This window comes from Epinephelus lanceolatus, chromosome 5 (assembly GCF_041903045.1).
Source record: "Epinephelus lanceolatus isolate andai-2023 chromosome 5, ASM4190304v1, whole genome shotgun sequence".
Classification (NCBI taxonomy): domain Eukaryota; kingdom Metazoa; phylum Chordata; class Actinopteri; order Perciformes; family Serranidae; genus Epinephelus; species Epinephelus lanceolatus.
The window spans coordinates 21629590-21647500 of NC_135738.1; the positions used below are offsets into that span (position 1 = coordinate 21629590).

General features: G+C 38.9%; 1 long non-coding RNA gene across 2 annotated transcripts in view; it reads left to right on the plus strand.

The window, feature by feature from the left end:
* LOC144463467 (uncharacterized) overlaps positions 1–17911 on the plus strand; it is a 63417-nt gene that overhangs the window by 7812 nt on the left and 37694 nt on the right. Inside the window, exon 3 of one of the 2 annotated variants that reach the window (XR_013491619.1) lies at positions 9922–10018. The exons of the other annotated variant lie outside the window; for it this stretch is intronic. This is a non-coding gene — a long non-coding RNA (uncharacterized LOC144463467). Of the gene's footprint in view, positions 1–9921; positions 10019–17911 lie in introns of those variants that run through there. 2 annotated transcript variants of the gene reach the window in all.

A 17911-nucleotide genomic window follows, 5' to 3' on the forward strand; every position in this document is an offset into this window, starting at 1 on the left:
AATGTTGTCCTCAGTGTTCAGACAGCTCCCTCTGTTTGCCTTGTGGGGCCACCAACATGTGCAATTACTAGGGATGTCCCTCGGATCGGGTATCGGCACGATCACGTTATTTTTACAAAATCGGAATCGTTAATAAAAGATCGAAGGAATCAAAACAACAAAAAAGGCCAGGTTTTTCATCTATGTTGTTTACTGTTGCCTCCACTTTCCAGTGTATTGTAACCAAGCGTCCTGGGTTCGCCTAACTGAGTGCAGCTAATGAGCAATAAACGTCGAGACAACAGGTTCAGCGGCCACCGCTACTCTCTTTATTCCGAGCAACACAACCACACCTAACGGCGGAACCTCGCCTACCACAGCCCTACGGCAACTCTGGAGGGACAATTTCTTTACAATTCAGAATTTCCTTACATTTTGTGCTGGTGAACCACCGATAAGCTTTTTGGATACTATTTAAATAAAAAACAAACCTTATGGGACAGCTTGGATGCATTCTTGCCTTTTTTTTCTTAATGCTATAGTGCATAACTTCTGTCGCCTTCCAGCGGATAATGCGTTATTACAACTAATAAGCCGGCGGCACTTCCATGTACACAGAGTAACACTCGCCAGTTGCCACACACTGTACACAGAGTAGCACTTGCCTTTGTGGTAGGACCCACTTCTGAACCGTGTCTTGGCCGCTTCTCCGCCATGTTGCTTTCTCTCTCTACCTGCGCTCTACCTCTTGCTGTGACACTCTCTGCTCGTCCTCCCCCTCCCTTCTTGTTGTGAGGAAGCATTTCCTGTGTGCCAGCGCGGGAATGTCACCGGTCGACACGCATACTAAAAATGATATATATTGAAAAATACCGTGAGATGTTAGAGGAGCCGATCGGCTTAATCAGCATTGTGTCATCTCCTCTAGTAGTGGCTTGGGTGAAACGGACATTTACGGACCTGTAGAAGTTATGCACTATAGCTTTAATGCTTTGCATAAAGGACTCTGTATCGGATCGGATGCAAAAAAAATGTGATCGGGACATCCCTAGCAATTACCTAATGAAGTATCAAGTGCATTTATGTCACAGTGGGAATGATGGATCAGACAGGTTTTCCACATCGCTATCCAGGAGAGGTTAACATGTAAAGGGAGGTCTGTTTATAATCCATACATTAAAATGAGAATAAAACAAACTAAAAATTGGGATTTTTGTCATTACAGTTTATATGATATGATTTTATTGTCATATCCTATGTCACTGATGACACTCTGACTTGCAGCATATACTGTGTAAATGTGTGTTATTCAGTGAGGTTATTCACAGTAAGTGTACTTACTCTAAGTAATTAGATGCTGCCTAATTAAGTCAACATGGTCCACATGATGTGTACGGTGTCATATAGGTACAACACTATATGAACTGCATCAGGTTCACTGAGGACACTCGTCATAAAGACCAGCACACTTCTTATAACTCAGTAAAGAGTTATCATATTATTTAGGCAAAATAGAATTTTGACATTTGATTGAGCTATCAAACAACCGTTAGTACATCCATTGTCAAAATGCCAAGAATGTTTCAAAGTCAAAGATTGATCAACCCCTCAGCCAACACCAAACTCTTTGAAGCAGCCTTTTTATGTAGCGTGTCAGAAAAGCCCACCAGTAACTGTCAGAGCATCTTACATCCAGTGAGTGATGAGAAAAAGCAAAACTTATAATTACTCTTTCTGTCACTTTTTTATGATAAATGTTTAAGTTACCATCCACACAAAACAATAAATATTGTGCACAAAAGCTGCTATCCCCCCCCCGGCTCGGAGCCCTTTAAAGAATTTATTCACCATTACAGCCAAACAGTGTAACTACAAAAATACTTTTCCTTGTCTTTTAAAAAAGATGAAATATTTTCTCTGCTATGTAATTCTCCTCTCTGTATTTCGAGAGATACTGACCTAAAAAGGTTGATCAAAGACTGTTGGAACTCCACAGCCTGCAGCAACCAATAAATTGGTCCATTCGATGTTTTGCACTGACAAATTATTCTCCAGAGTACTAACATTCTTGGTAGCAACTCAATTAGCAAGAGACAGATGTAGCAAGAATTCACATTTATGTTTCATAGACCTTTCAATATTTTATTATTTCAGCGCACGTTGGCACGGACCCTTTTATGTCACAGAAATGATAACTATTTGCTAATTCTCACATAAAGTGATAGTTGTTTTGGTGCGTATTGCGGATTTGCGGGGGGAACTACACTCTGTATGAATCCCTTTAGGCTTTTACACAATGTTGGAAAGGCCTTGAGCGTCCATATGCTTTAAAGTGGCTGTTAAAAGCCAATATTTCTTATTATCGCTGAGGGGAGACCGGTCCCACTCACTGTCAATGTAAAGAGAAATGTCGACAAAGGAAAGAGGAAAAATCATACCTAGGAGAAAAATCACTTATTAATGTAACCCTTTGTGAAGTTTATATATTTAAACTTTATGAGTTCAGTTCATTTCAGTCTATCTCGTGACATGATAGTTGTCTTGTTGATAACTGGCTGAAAGACGGCGAGAATTTGTCCCCATTATTCCCATTAGTTTGAGCAAACAGTCGACAAAAGAATTCTTTTCTTTTGTTTTTAAAAACATTTCATCATATCAGTCAGATATAGAATAGACTGTGATGAAAGTGCGCTAAAAACATTTACCAGTTACTTGGTCTTCTTTGCACAAGGGAATATACACTGACATTATTATGCATGGGTCCCTCTTGTCTATGTTTGGGCGTTTGATATTAACCCTCAGAAACACTGCTGACCTTTTGCACCAAACCATATGGTTAACAGTGAGTGATCTCCCTGCTGTTCAAGCATCATTTACCTCAGCAAGACACGAAAACAGAGAGCTTCACAGCACAACTTAATAAAGATGGGTAAAAGCATTCAGAAGAATTCAGCTCAAAGACGTGCAATTTTATCTATATATTGAACATTATATACATAGTGGACATTAATTCTTCAGTGTATGTGTACATATGGATTACACAGCATCAGCAACATAAATATATGATCACACTCATGTTGTGAAAATCAAACATTAGGGATTACCACCTTATGTCACACAAACCAGATCCAGTGAGTTATGACATACTGATGATGCATTTTTCCAAACATGCTGAGCCTTTGCATGTGGCGACAGCGACAAAACACATGGCGAGCTTTCTGTTATGCAAATATGAAATGGAAGCAGAGCACAATAACAGCTTTATAGTCTCACTGTACATTTGCTGGGAACATCTGAGAATACCAGACTGCATAATTAACTGCCAATGAAATGTTCCCTCGAGTCAGTCCTCTGCTTTATTAACAAAGTAATGCGGTTATTTTTAATTGGCCATTTCATTGTGAACCAAATTAGATAAAATGACAAGGGCAGATTTCTGAAGAATATTGGCATCTTTATTTTTGTATTTCCAATGACATATGGTCATGACAGATGATATTGTTCCTCATCAAACGTAAGGAATATGATCTAAAATAGCCAATATATACATAAATTATATACTCACACATTAAGATGTAAGGCTTCATTACTCATTCATTAGTCCATGACCTGCTCATTGTATATTGTGGAAACATAGGTGTTTATTATGATGTGCATTTTAGATTGGTGTTGTGATGATATTCTGACATTATTTTAAATGGATTTTTAATTTCCTGAAAGAGGCAAATAGAGGCAATTAATGCAGATTCTAAATATATATTATTTTAATTAACATTTTTTTGTATATGTTACCATGTATTTCATAATATGCATATACAGGAGCTGTGTATGTCTACACACAGTGATGGAAATACTGTAATTATCATTGTTTGCTTGTCTGTGACAGTTTAATTTCATATTATTGCAAGCGCAATCATGTTTAAGTTAGTGTGGTAGAACTAAATTGGACATGCTGTACTTTATTTAATGCAGTCTAGCTGCCTGTGATATATAAAGTCACTGAATGGCATTCAAAACATGATCTGAGGCTCCAACAGTCGCAGAAACACAGTTGCAGCACTCGCCACAGTTGGAGTTGGAGTTGAAACTGTTTAATAATTTAGATCAAAGTAAAAGTTAAAAAACCGAAAGCAGAAGGTGCCCTTTGTGGCACCACATGAAATTTTCTCGCAGCGTAGCTTAAAGAAGACAACCAGAGGGTTGATGAGCAGTTGTGAGAACATCAAACAGTTCTGGCGCCTATTGAAGTAATACGAAAGAATTTTTGGTTAGTGAGCCTGTCTTTTTTTTTTTTTTTTTTTTTGCTGGCAGAGATTTCAGAGTGGGTGCTGCACTTAGCAGCGGGGAGCCACCAGTGGAGGACTACCTGGATAGCTTTCCTAACCACAGACCTCTCCCAGAATGGATCATTAGCATTGTGCCAAAGATGGATGGCAACTTTCTGCACGACTTGCTGGCCGCCAGTGTAAGAGCAGGGCGCAGGCTTTCCTCTGGTCCCTTGGCCTGCCTGCTGACCTGCTCCTGGGTCTTAGTTAACATTCAGGGGGCCCTGACCTGAAAAGCAGGCTTGGCAGCCGAACCAAGGTCCCATCCTCCCCAAAGAAATTAGAGGTGGTAATCTTTCAGGAACAACTTGCTAACCTTCCCAGACCATGTAAATGCAATAGATGCAGCTGATTGCCCTGCTTCTGTTTTGTAGCCCCTCTGTGTCTCCCTGTCACCGGCCATGCCAGGTCGTGTCCAATTTATGTGTTTTTGACAGCTTGGAGGTGACAAATGATGGCCCGTGCTGAAAGAAGGTTACATTTAAACACAGCACAGGTCAATGGGGTAGATGGCTGAATGCTAAATCATTGTCAGGGAAACTAATGATACGGCATTATAAGACAACAGGGCGCAGTGAAAGATAAAGTGCACGATGTCATGCTGATACTATAATCAACCAATGTCTCTTTGAACCGCACATTCATCTTGATTCTGCATAGACATTCACATATACTGAATGGAAACACTGAGGAATCCCACACAAATAGCTATTTATGGAGCTGTATCCTTTTGTGTGGCACAAGAATATCACGATGGTTCCTGGCTCCATTATTATTACAGCTGGAAATATAACGACTCTAATATAAACAAATACTATTGGGACTATTCCGGTTCCACTGTAATTAAAACGCAAAATACACTTTGTTAAGTGTTAGAAACAAATATTTAATTCGTTGTGTCTAAGAGCTGTTACACCTGCTGCAGCAATTTCAAAAACACACAGGAAGTGTGAATAACAAACACAGAAAGAGCCTGGGAACCCAAGCACGAGTTGTGGCATCTTGACAAGTCTTTAAGTAATTCTTACAAGAACAAACACCCCTAGGCTCACTTGCTTCATTGCTTAAGTCAAAACAGAGAGTATATACAGCCACTAGACTGCCACGGAAATCAGATAAGCAGTGCCCACTTTTTGATAAGGAAATTAAAGTTGTTAAATGGTGATCACAGAGGAAAATATGGGCTATTATGTTGTTAAAAAGTCAACATGAATCTGGTTATACTGACATCAAATTATAAAAGCTTACTTGTGTTATTACTGGGATTTATTATTATAATCTTGACATTTCTTTTACAATTTTGTTCACATGATATGAATACACACCCAAAATGTTATTTCAGAATATCTAGGATTTATTTAGCAAAAGAAAAAGACAGTATGGCAGCTAATAATAAGCATTAGTACAACTTAACTCCATGTAGCTGGAGGTTATGTGGACATGGAGTGTCCAGGATCTCAAGGACGGCTCACACTCCCAGATTAAACAACATTCACTCTCTGTCAAATGCCTAGCTCCCAAAACTGCCAAGCCAGAGGAAAATGAGCCCCCACACGACCCTCGCTGTGGATGACAGGATAAAACACAAGACAGTTGTGCCTGAAGGAGACTCGGGATAACGAAATAATCTTTAATCTCTGTCCCTTCAAGGCACTTTCAACACCTGTTATTCTTGATGGCACTGTGAGAGAGGGCAGCTCGCAGATTCATTTTAAGCCTGGTAATTATTACACTAATTATTCACTTCGGTGTGGGGTGATTACCAGTCCTCGTTCAGGTGAATACACGTCCGCTTGCACACCAGCTGAGGCCAGAGCAGCTCGGTGGAACAGTTGTTCCACTCCTTTTTCCCTTGCAGATATTTGACCTCTTGTCATGTTTGCAATCTGTACTTTGGGGGGAAGGGAGAAAAACAGCCAGAAACTTTTAATTGCTCAACAGAAGCAGGAGTGAAAAGCACAGGTTTGGCCATCTGTTCAGCCCACACTGTCTCTTTAGCAAAGAAACTTCCTATTTAAACAGGTTGCATGGTTTCCTCTATCCTGTGTGATGGATCTGTTGGGGCATTTCTCATAGCAGAGTTGTTGCTATGCCGTCCTACGTAACCATGAGACATTATTTCTCTTAAATTAATGAGTACCCATAGTATTTTGCTCCCCCTCATCAATAATTAATGAATCAAGATATATTCTTTTCATTTAACGGGATGCATTTATAATCAGAGCCTGGGGGTTCCAAAGCCTTTAAGACAAATATTTCTGCTCTTTGACTAGATTTAATTCAATTAGTAGAAATACAACATCAAATACTATGCCTCCATTAACAGATCTTTCATGTTAAAAATGAGTATCATGAATATTGCATCTGTGGTCATATGAAAACAATTATTCTCTCATGCTGTGGAGACACAGAAAACTGCATAAGTAATTCCCCTACTTTGTGGTGAGTTTTTAGATGTGACAGATATTAACTCTGTGCTGTAATGTTCATATTATCACAAGCTGTTTTAATATTAAATGGCACCTTAAATGTGAAGCAAAACTATCAGATAATAAATACTGTCAAAATGATCATTTGGAAGTGAATACAAAGCATTTTACAAGGGGTGGGAAACACCGGAGGATCCATGATACAATATTATCATGATAAAATATTGTTGCAATATGCTACATATTGTGATATATTGCGATTTATTACGTTTTTCCAACTGTAAATTATGTCCCCAAAGGAAAACTTTGTCAACATATTTTAACTAATAAGATAAAATTTTCACTCTCTTCATGTCACCGCAGCTATTTTTTGGTAAATATTGCGATGCCATGCTGTATCAACCCCCCCCCCCCTACATTTTACCCTTTAAATTTTGGTGGAAAATGCTTTATATCTAGACAGGGCCGCCCATAAGGGGGGGAAAAAGGGGGGAGCTCTCTAGGGTCCTGCTGCTAAAGGGGGCCCATGGGGGTCAGCAATAAGCAATGATAACCAAATTTTATTTTGAACCAAAATATTTACCATTACTTACTCAAACTTTATTATTGCTCTGGTAAAATTTAGCCTGTTTCATACCAAAACCACCTCTCCTGAAAATAGTTTGTCTTTTTTTGTTTGTTTATTTGTTTTTGTAGACAACAATTGTAAAAAACAAAAAAAAAAACCAAAAACAAAACAAAACAAAAAATCCACTGGATCTTTTCAGGGGCCCAGCCATTTCTGTTACTGGGCCTATGTGATCACCATCTCGTCAGTCAGTGATATTCTAGATTATTGTTATTGTGAACAAATCCCAGAAAAGACCAAATACAACAACGTGTGGCTTCATCTCTCTCTGTCTGTGGGCCTCAGCTTCAAGCCCATTCATTTCTAACAAGGAAGTACATGTTAAAAACATGCCACCAATATTTATTTTCATTCTTTTAAAAAATGGCTGGGCTCAGTAGTTTTTAGCAATCGTGACTAGGGATAGACCGATATGGATTTTTTAGGGCCGATGCCGATACCGATTTTTTTCCATCACCTTTAGTCGATGACCGATTATGGACTGCCGATTTTCTTGAGCCGATATTTGGGGCCGATACTGCTTTTGCTCCCTCAATTTACATCAAAAAAATGACACAATGATAACAAATATTACAGGTCTCAAGTTTAAAATAAGAAACATTTATTGAACAGTAAAAAATACTAAAACAAGATGGAAAGTTGAGGTAGAACAGGTAGAATATTATTATTATTATTATTATTATTATTATTATTATACATTCAAATAAAAAAAAGAGTTCAGCGCTCTTAAATCTTCCAGTAATGTCTTTATAAAATAAACAAATATTTAAGCTGAAGCATAAATAAAACAACAACTACTGTACACAGTAGGATTCGCTGCATGTGCGCTGCAGGGTCTTCCGGCAACACAGAGCTGCCCGTGGGTGCCTGTCTGTAAATCATGCCAGGGAAAAATAAATCCGCGAACCCACGCGCGTATCGGCCGATGCCGATACAAGTAAAAAACTCAAATATCGGCCCAATGTATCGGCCGGCCGATGTATCGGTCTATCCTTAATCGTGACTCAACAGAAGTGAACTGTATTCTTGTTGGGAAAAAGTGAGCTATTAGATGTGAGTTATTTACGGCACCAGAAAAGTGGGATTGACTCAAAATAAACTACAGTCCCCATGCTGATCTCAGTAAAGAAAAAAATTAGCCATTGCAATAATGTGTATCGCAGATGTGCTTTTAATAGTTTTTAAAATCACAGTATATCAGGCTTTGACTACAAAGATGATACTTATTAGTAGGATCACTTAATTGTTGGCATCAATCTTATTTAATGGGATTTGTTGATGATAGGAAAAATGGAGAATATCACCAGACTCATCCTTTAAAGGTCCAGTGCGTAGGATTTAGGGGGATATATTGGCAGAAATGAAATACAAGATTCATAACTATGTTTTCTTTAGTGTATAATTACCTGAATTTAAATCTTGTTGTATTTTCATTACCTTAAAATGAGCTGTTTATATCTACATACAGAGTGGAACCTCTTCCACAGAGTCCCCAATGTTCTACAGGAGCCCAGAACAGACAAAACAAACACTGGCTGTAGGCTATAAGGCCATTTACGGTTTTTGTATTTTCGCATTTTGCATCGGGCACCATCGTTGTGCTATGGGAGAAGGTTCAGTTGGTTGCAATCTGCCACTTAATCCTACACAGTAGACCTTTAAGCACACAACCTAAGACAGGGATGTAGAGTTTATGTAAAGATTTGGATTTACAGTGGTGTTATTAGAGCGTAAAACATCCACAGGTAAAAGAAAGTCAAGAGTGAGGAAGGAAAAAGGGGGAAGAGCTCACATGGTTCTCCTTATTGAAACACTGATTTATTCCATCAGTGTTTGGGGTGATGATACTTTTAAACTGTGAGACAAAAGATACAAGTATCATTTGAAATGTATCCAGATAACTTTGCATCCATCTTCAAAAGCCGATAAATCTCCCCCTGTAGTGCAAATAAAGCCGTTAAAATCATATGGTGTTGTCTAGCTCTTATAAGTAAAGAGATATTCAGGATGTTGTTCCTAATATTGTTGGTATACATGTTTTACAGAACTCACCCATCTCCTGCTAACCTTGAAGACACGCAGTAACAAAAAAAGTCTTTTCTAAAATCTCTTTTAAAGTTAGAAAATCTTGCAAAAAGAAATGTAATTCTTTGCCGGGCCTCCTAAAGGTCAGCTTCCACTGTCTCTGGAAGCACTCGCTGAAATATAAATGCTCTGCAACACTGTGTCTGCTGATTGCTTTACTCTCTAGGCAATGTCAATTTTGTGAAAGTACTTGCAGATTAAGTCGGCAGGACGTCAAGGGCCCTTGTAGGAGCTGCTGTCTTGTCTTAGCGAAGGGTCCGAAAGCCCTTGTCTATTACTGGAGACACCCCAAGGACAGATGTTTTAGGCTTAGGGGGGTGATGGAGAATAATAGCACATTAGATTCCTAATGTCTCTCGGATGCAGGACTCGGGGGAGACAGAACTCCTGGGTAATCCAAATTCATCTCTCTCCTTCGCTCTGTCTCTCTCCCTCATTTCCTCCTTTCTTTCTTCTCTTTCTTCGCTCTAACCAGAGTTGGGTCCTCGCTGCCTCTTGAGGTGCTGAATCCTAGCCTGAAGCTACAAGCTACACAGTCCATTCATCAAAAGCATGACCCCTCTCCGGTGAGGGACAGGATGCTATGGACTAATGAACTCGGCGCGCGGTATGTGTGTCATATCTCTGTACATAAGGGAGGGAATCTTTATTTGTTACAGGCCATCGCAAGACATTAAACACACCTGCATTATAATTTAATACAAAGAGAAAAGTCCACCTCTGTGCGGTGTGCTCGTCCTTGCGTCGGGTGTGAAATTATTCCACTAAAAACAACACTGAAAGGCTGAATGTCATCATGATGAATCAGGTGTGATGCTCATCGGTCTCAGCAGCTGATAGGAACAGATGGATGTTTATGTTTTAGTTTGAAAAAGAAGCTGCAGGGACAGAAGTTTTGTCATTCGCCAACTTTTTTCCTACACGGCCTTTCAGCCTGGTAAATATATTGCCATAAAGCTAATATGTAATGAACAGCACTGTGGTAGCATTCCCCTCTGGAGTTTTTTATTGTCATACATCATATGTAAATTGGGGATAAAGGGATTTTCATTTTTTTGTGCCAGTGTGAATGCACTAAACACATGCTAGTGCTATGAAATCCCTGCCCCCACCTCTCTACACTCACCACCAGCGTGGAGCCCCCACCCCCATCTCCAAACCCCAGGCCAAGGGTACACCTTGATGAGTGAAGAGGGAGGCTAATTCAGTCCTCAGGCTTAATTAATCCTATGTCTTATTTGATGAATGGCTCCCAAATTGTGCTGTAATAGTGGTATTTTTTTGTGGACGGGGGGCCACGGAGCAGAGTGTTGACACGAAGCTAGGAGAAAGTCAAAGTCGGGACTTCCGAGAGGCTCGACTTGGGGCTTTGTTTGCAAAGTTGTAGTCCTCTGCAGACAGTTTAAGCCCTGTCCTCTGACGTCAGGCCGGCTGCAGAGAGTGATGGTGCGCTGCAGGGAACGTGTGTTTATGGATTTCTCCTAGCTAAGATCACTATAGGAGTCCGCCGCCTTTTGTCTCACGCTGGGTTTGTCAGTTTTGACAAACATGATTTGTTGTCTGTAAATACACACAGAGGCCTGCGATGTTCTTTCTGTTCTACATGAAGATCTGCCTCAGGGGGGCAACACATTACAGTGATAAATCCCATGTTTGACTTTCTAATGAGAGGTGCCTAAACTATTGAAAACCAACACTTTTTCTTTATGATGAATCTAAATGTGATGCTGAATTGGTCCGTTGTTTGACCAAGGTTATAGCTGGATGTATGAGCTACCTGAGATGTACCTTATGTCTGACTTGAAGGTAAATTTCATTGAACAATTTTATTATTATAGGCAGACTCCCAGCACAACTATTATAATTATTGTGATATGTACACTATTTTTTTCTGTGTTGTAAATGTGCCTTCAGACCATATGATACCAGTCTGCCCACAGATTCAGGGTTCCTTTTGCCCCGTTTAATATGAATCCTCGAGTCACAAAGGGTTCTGCTTTAAGTATGCATTGTCCTAACAGAGGTAGCACTTAAAACTAACGATGTCATAAATTTTTCTGGCTAATGTGGCAGGCGTAAAGGGAGCTTTGGCGGGTGGGGTGAGGGTCTGGTGATTTGAGAGGAAGGATGATGAGATTCGGTGGCCTAGCCCAAGCAATGAACTTGATTAAACTAATCTCATCTCTATCAAAGCATCACTCGGATCCCCCTTGTCCCATTATTCATGGCAATGGGATAATTACACTGAGATGCATGGGGCCAGACAGACAGCACCATGACACGGGGCCCTCAGACCCAGGGCTATGCCTCCACTACTATGTGGCCTGTTCGTTTTAAACACAGATTAATTATGGTCAATGGGATGGTTCACATCTGTCACTCTCAGTGAGAAAAATGGAAATGATCGCCCTCAAGATGATGAAGGATGTATATTAATCATCTGCCGGTTGGGATGAATCCTATCAGCATTTTGATTTTGACATCAGCACCATGAGTGTCAGAATAATGTGGAAAAATGGCAGCAGTAGACGCGATAATGTCAATGTTTACAGCCATTGTACCAGAAAACCCACAACCTTATCTCCTAAAACCAAAGTATACAGAGATAATGATAACACAATCTGCACCTTAACGTGCTCTGTGTGCCAGCTTGTGCATTATCTACAGTGCTGCTGTTGTGAGGTTAGATGTCAGTACATTTAAAACTGACATCATATCAAATCAAATCAGGTTTATTTATATAGCACATTTAAAAACAACCGCAGCTGACCAAAGTGCTGTGCAAAATAAAAGAATGACATATCAATATATAGCAGTATAAAAGGCACACAAATATAAAACAGGATAAAACCGGTAAGAACAATTACATATGAAAATAGGTTATAATATATTAAAATGTTAAATTATTATTGCAATTATTATCATAACATAATTTCCTCTAAATGTCCAGGAAATTTTCCTAAATAATTTTCAAAGAAATTTCAGAAAAATTCCAAGGGAATTTAAGCTCCATCGTCAGTGTGACATTGCGTCCACTCTGACCATGGGCAGATTATAAGACAATGGGTGCCTGGGCACAGACATGCAGAAGGCCCCACCACCTTTCCCACATAGTTGTTTAGCCCCTTTGTATTGTTGTGTTTGGTCCCTCTGTAGTTGTTATGTGTCTCTTTGTAGTTTTTGACTCATTGTGGTCATTCTGTGTCTCTTTGTGGTTGTTTTATGTTTCATTGGAGTCGCTCTGAGTCTCTCTTGTTCTGTAGTTGTCCCTTCGAGTGACATTTTGCAGGGCCCCCAACAGTTTGGGCCCCTGGGCCTGTGTCTGGCAGGCCTGTTCAGAAATCCATTATGACTCTAACTGATATCTGTGGAGAGGGGGGGGGGTTGATTTTCCCTAACCAATCACTAGAGAACAATGTATGTCTGAATCTAACATTAGCTTAAGTCCACATCAGTGGCGTAAGGTAGTTACGATGGGGCTCACTGTACACTGTTATGACAGGTCCTAATGCGCCGTAGTTACAAGTTATGAAGCACACACACACACACACACACACACATAGAGTTTTAGGTGTATATATATTTTACCAACAGTGTGTCTTACTGCTGCTTTCATATTATATCTGCTTGCAGATGTGCCCAGCTTGTCAGTTTTAAGAGATTTTGCACCTAAACTAGTTACTGTAAATCGTACTGTCTCGTTACATGATTAAACAGAGACTTGATATTGGACAACATCAACATACAGGTTACCCAGTCATCATCATGACATTTCTGTATGTGACAAAAACTACAAAAGAAAATTGGAAATTATTAGTTTAGGTAAATAGTTTTTTTATTGTTAAATTAAAGTTTTTTATAGAATAAGCACATATTTTTGTTACTGACTGATAATATTTTACAAAAACAGAAAACCATAATGGAGATTGGTTTGCCTTTTTGAGGGCATATATAGAAAATCACATCATTTATGATTTAACAATCTTCTTTGAACAATTTATGTGTTTTGTGTTTCATTTATGATTATTAAAACTACCTGTTGTGTCTTATATTCTCATGATTAGGAGAGAATTCTACAGGTGAGGTATTCATCATACAGTAAGCCCCTTCAGGTTTCTTACCTCTCCTGCATCATCCCTGCCATGTTTATTTTCATATACTTGTTTTTATCACAGCTTGTGTGCTTATAAAATTCAAATTCAAAAATCGGGCCCCTCCATCCCATGGGCCCCAGTGCAACCGCACTGCCTGCACTGTTTATATTTACACCACTGGTCCACACTGATCTGTAGCCATGCTAATACATCTGTTTTGGTGGGGACAGAGTTTTGTGAATTATTTTAGCATGTTCCCAGCATGTTTACTCACAAATCAGTCACAGACTATATCGGTCATATATGTGCACAAATGACGACTCAAAAATATTGTTTTCCGGCATTTATTCGCTCCTGCAGAAGTATGTGAAACTGTGAGTCCTGCCATGAAAAGAAAACATTTATTTAGTTTTATTGGACTTCAAACTTTATTTGGGGTCATTTTTGACCCCGAGCATGCAGAATGATAATATGTTTATGCTGCTAAAGCATGCTTCAATATATTAAACAAAAGTCCTGTGATTCTACTTACAAATATTTTCCTTTTCAAGTAAAATGTTTTTAAATTAATAACGCATAAATAATTGAGTAATGCAATATTTATGTAATCAACTCAGAGGTGTTTGTGGTACAGCGCTAACGCCTACACACATCAGTAGTTTATACTGTGTGCAATCTTTTCAGGCACTAACATTTGTTTCCTCTCAGTGCCTTTTCTATTTATGGAGAATGTTATTTAAAAAATAAAAAAACAAGTTAAGACCTTTTTCCTTTAGTTCAAAATAAACATAACCCCCGAGCAGCTTAATTGCACAGAGTGTGTTTTTACAGGTTTTGTGTCTTTATTTTATTTTTGTTTGGATGGCTGCGTCAAACACACAAACGATTAATTTGTGTTCAGCAAAGCAGTGAGAGGTGATTTGAGTATGTGTAGGGTCCCACATTACACATGCACACACACACACACACACACACACACATACACAGAGTCCCATACACACCCCAAGGGACTCCTGCGGGACAACAGGGAGGGATGAGCAGACACGAGCAATAGACACCCAGCCAGTGTAATTGTCTCCTGGAGTGGTGAATGCAGTCAGTGAGCTCTGCTCTGCCTCGGTCAGAACTGTGTGGCCCTCAGTGCTCGTCCGCAGGTTGTTTTTACTACCACAATGATTGGGCCTCTTCCCCCCGCAAACCCCCGGGATGTTTTTCTCCAGTTCAGCCTTTCAACTGTGTCCCCGAGGACTAACATCAAGTCACTGACAAGTGACCATGCCACTTGAAACTAACAAGATTATTGGCTGCTCAGAGTACAAGCTTTCATTTTCTATCTTTCTTATTTTGAAAGTCTCCATTACCTAAGAAGACATCGTTTTGTTGTTAGAATACAGATCAAAACCAGCTCCACAAGAATATGAGACTGTAAAATAAAGGTTTATTATAATAAACAGGCCGTGCCCAGATGTATGCAGACATGTTTATTCTCTTCTTCGGGGGTTTATGTATTGAATTAAAAGTGCATATTAATTAACACCCCTCTCTTCGTGCAGTAATTCTTTATATTTGGATTTGGTCCAACACAGTAAACATGCTCTCAGATGCAAATGTTTATTGCTGCGTTGTTTGTAATAGTCACCTTTCATTGAACCAGCATTTTACATGCTGTGACACAACAGTTATAGATTGCAAATTAGGAATATTTTAACTTTAAATGCAGGAAGGGAAACTTAAAGATCTACACTTTTAATACAACTTGGGTCTTGTTTATTTGTAGTTTTTTCATTGTCTAATTTACCTATTTTTGCAGTTGCTGAGATCTGGACACATCACCAGAACCAACATGAGTAGTCAGAAGATAGGACGTTTTTTCCACTTTATCCAAATAATTTATTTGGAAGTATTCAGTGTATGAAACTGAAATTAATTACTCCACTGTTTTCAATGCATCCACTTCATAGATACTTTCTTGTGTTTACAGTCCTTTTGTTCTCACTGTTAGAGCTCCACTACACTTCCTACACAGAGTCAGGGAAAAGGTCACGCTCCAGCAGGAGGTGAAGAAGAACCTGAGGACATTAAAGGTATGCTACACAGGAAGTGTATGTTACTGTTTGTAAACAGTATCACAGGTAAAAGTGAAAGCCATGCTCAGATTTACTCTGGTTTTGAAACGAGCTTTATCCACTTGACGTTTTGCCTCTGTATATTTGTATTTTGTTAGTGCTGCGGACGCGATTTTCAAAGCCTCCTCATGATTGTGTGCTACCTATGGTCGGGCACCTGGTCCCTACTTTTTTTATAAAGCCCCGACTTTACCTGTGCCCTGGAACGAATAAGACAATACAGGCAGAGAGAAGAGTCTCAGCAGATATATACACTACCACACATGCGTCATAGGTGATGATGGAGATGGATTACTTTTCATGAGTCTATACAAAGGAAAATCAGGTGTAGTTTACCTTTAAACAGTTTTTCTTGAGACTTGCTCATGCAGGTATTGTTTTCACTTTGTGAATCTGTGTGTTGTGTGTCATTGTAAAATGTGGTCCTGGTGACAACGGCTACAGTGGGAACTACCCTAGAGGCCATTTTGAGCACTTTAGCAGGTGTCTATATGTTTGTCTGTCTGTGGACACATTTTGTCAACACTATAGTGTCACAACTATGCAAAATGCTGACATTAATCTTTACAGGTGTGTAGATCAAAATGAAGGTCGAATTCAAAGATGGGTGTGGTCCGAGCAGGAGGGCTGGAGGTGGAAGGGTAGGAATTAGGGAAGGGGCTAGGGCTGGGTGATATCATATCAGTCAATATCGATAATTATCAAGCCAACGAATGTCAAATTATTATTTTTTTTTCAAGTTTAAAGGGTGATTTTTGCTGCTAAGTAAAAGTTGAAGAAACCAGACAGTTAACTGTGGTTTAAACTCTTATTTATTGTTAGAACATTACAACATTTTCCAAACAGCAGAAAATTTCACAGATCAGAGGCAGATTCAAAACAATTACAATCAAAATAATGTCAATGAATAAAGCAACACATCGACAAATAATTCTTAACAGTCTTAATTCGGTGGTCGAGAGCATGTCAAACTCTTTGTGCAGACGGTTTAAAACATTTTGTAAGTGTTTTAGCTGACAATGTAAACAGAATAGAGACAAAACAAAGTCATTTCTGTACAAGTTTGACACACTGTATGTAATTTCTGCTGTTTCTCATTTAATAACGAAATACAGACTTTGATGACATTGTGAATTAACATGGAGTCATTTATTGCTGATTAAAGTCTATCTGACGTGACTTAGGCCAAAGTCATGTTTGCATACAAAAAAAATGTGTGAAAGCTTTTTTCACATTGCCTCTAGTTCTGTTTGTCATATCATTCTTATGAAATAGTCACTTGAATTAACTTGCTAATTTACCATTAGCATTAGTCAACTAACAACAGCTACTGTACTGGGTTAGCCCAGCGCTGTTATAAAAGAAACAAATAAACAAAAAAAAAACATACCTTAAAAAAAAACCTTTATAAGTATGTTGTTGTAATGTTATAACTGGTCTTATCTTCTTCCTCTGCTTCTGCTTCTTCTTCTTCTTCTTCTTCTTCTTCTACTAATATTTTATTGATCCTTTCAGGAAATTATGTTATATGGCAGCTATATCCACATCAAACACAACAACAGGAGACATTTAAACACAGAACACACACATCTAAAGAACTAAGCACAAAAAGCTAAGATAAATTACTAATAGAACCCAAATTGTACTAATAAAGCAATAAAAATGAAATGTAATGTATAATAAAGATAAAATAAATTCACTGATTTTTCTGTAAAAAAAAACTTACTTCTCCTTTTTCTTCTTCTGGTAAATGGCAGGTGGCGTTTAAGCTGCATTACCGCCTCCCTCTACAGGCATATGGGTGGTGTAATTATATATAGGATTTATCGAACATTTATTATATCTCTATCGAGAGAAATTATATCAAGATAATTATAGTTATTGTTTTATCGCCCAGCTCTATAGGGGCCACCCCCCTGCCCCCACTCTACGCCCCTGGCTCATATTCCTTTAAGGTTGCGGATTGCTGTATCACAGCTGGAGTGATCCAATCACAAGATGGTCTGTACCTATATATTGAATTACATTAAAATGCCACTTAAATGTTAATGCATTAGTAATAACAACCCTGAAATTGTCCATCCTTTTGATAGGCTACTTGAAGTGTATTTTGGTGATACTACTAATAAAATTTGAATGCTGAACTTTCACATGCATTATGGGACTTTGGTATCACTACTTTTACTTACGTAATGGGTATGAGCTCTTCTCTATTCACAGTGTGATTCATGCTTTTAAAATGCAT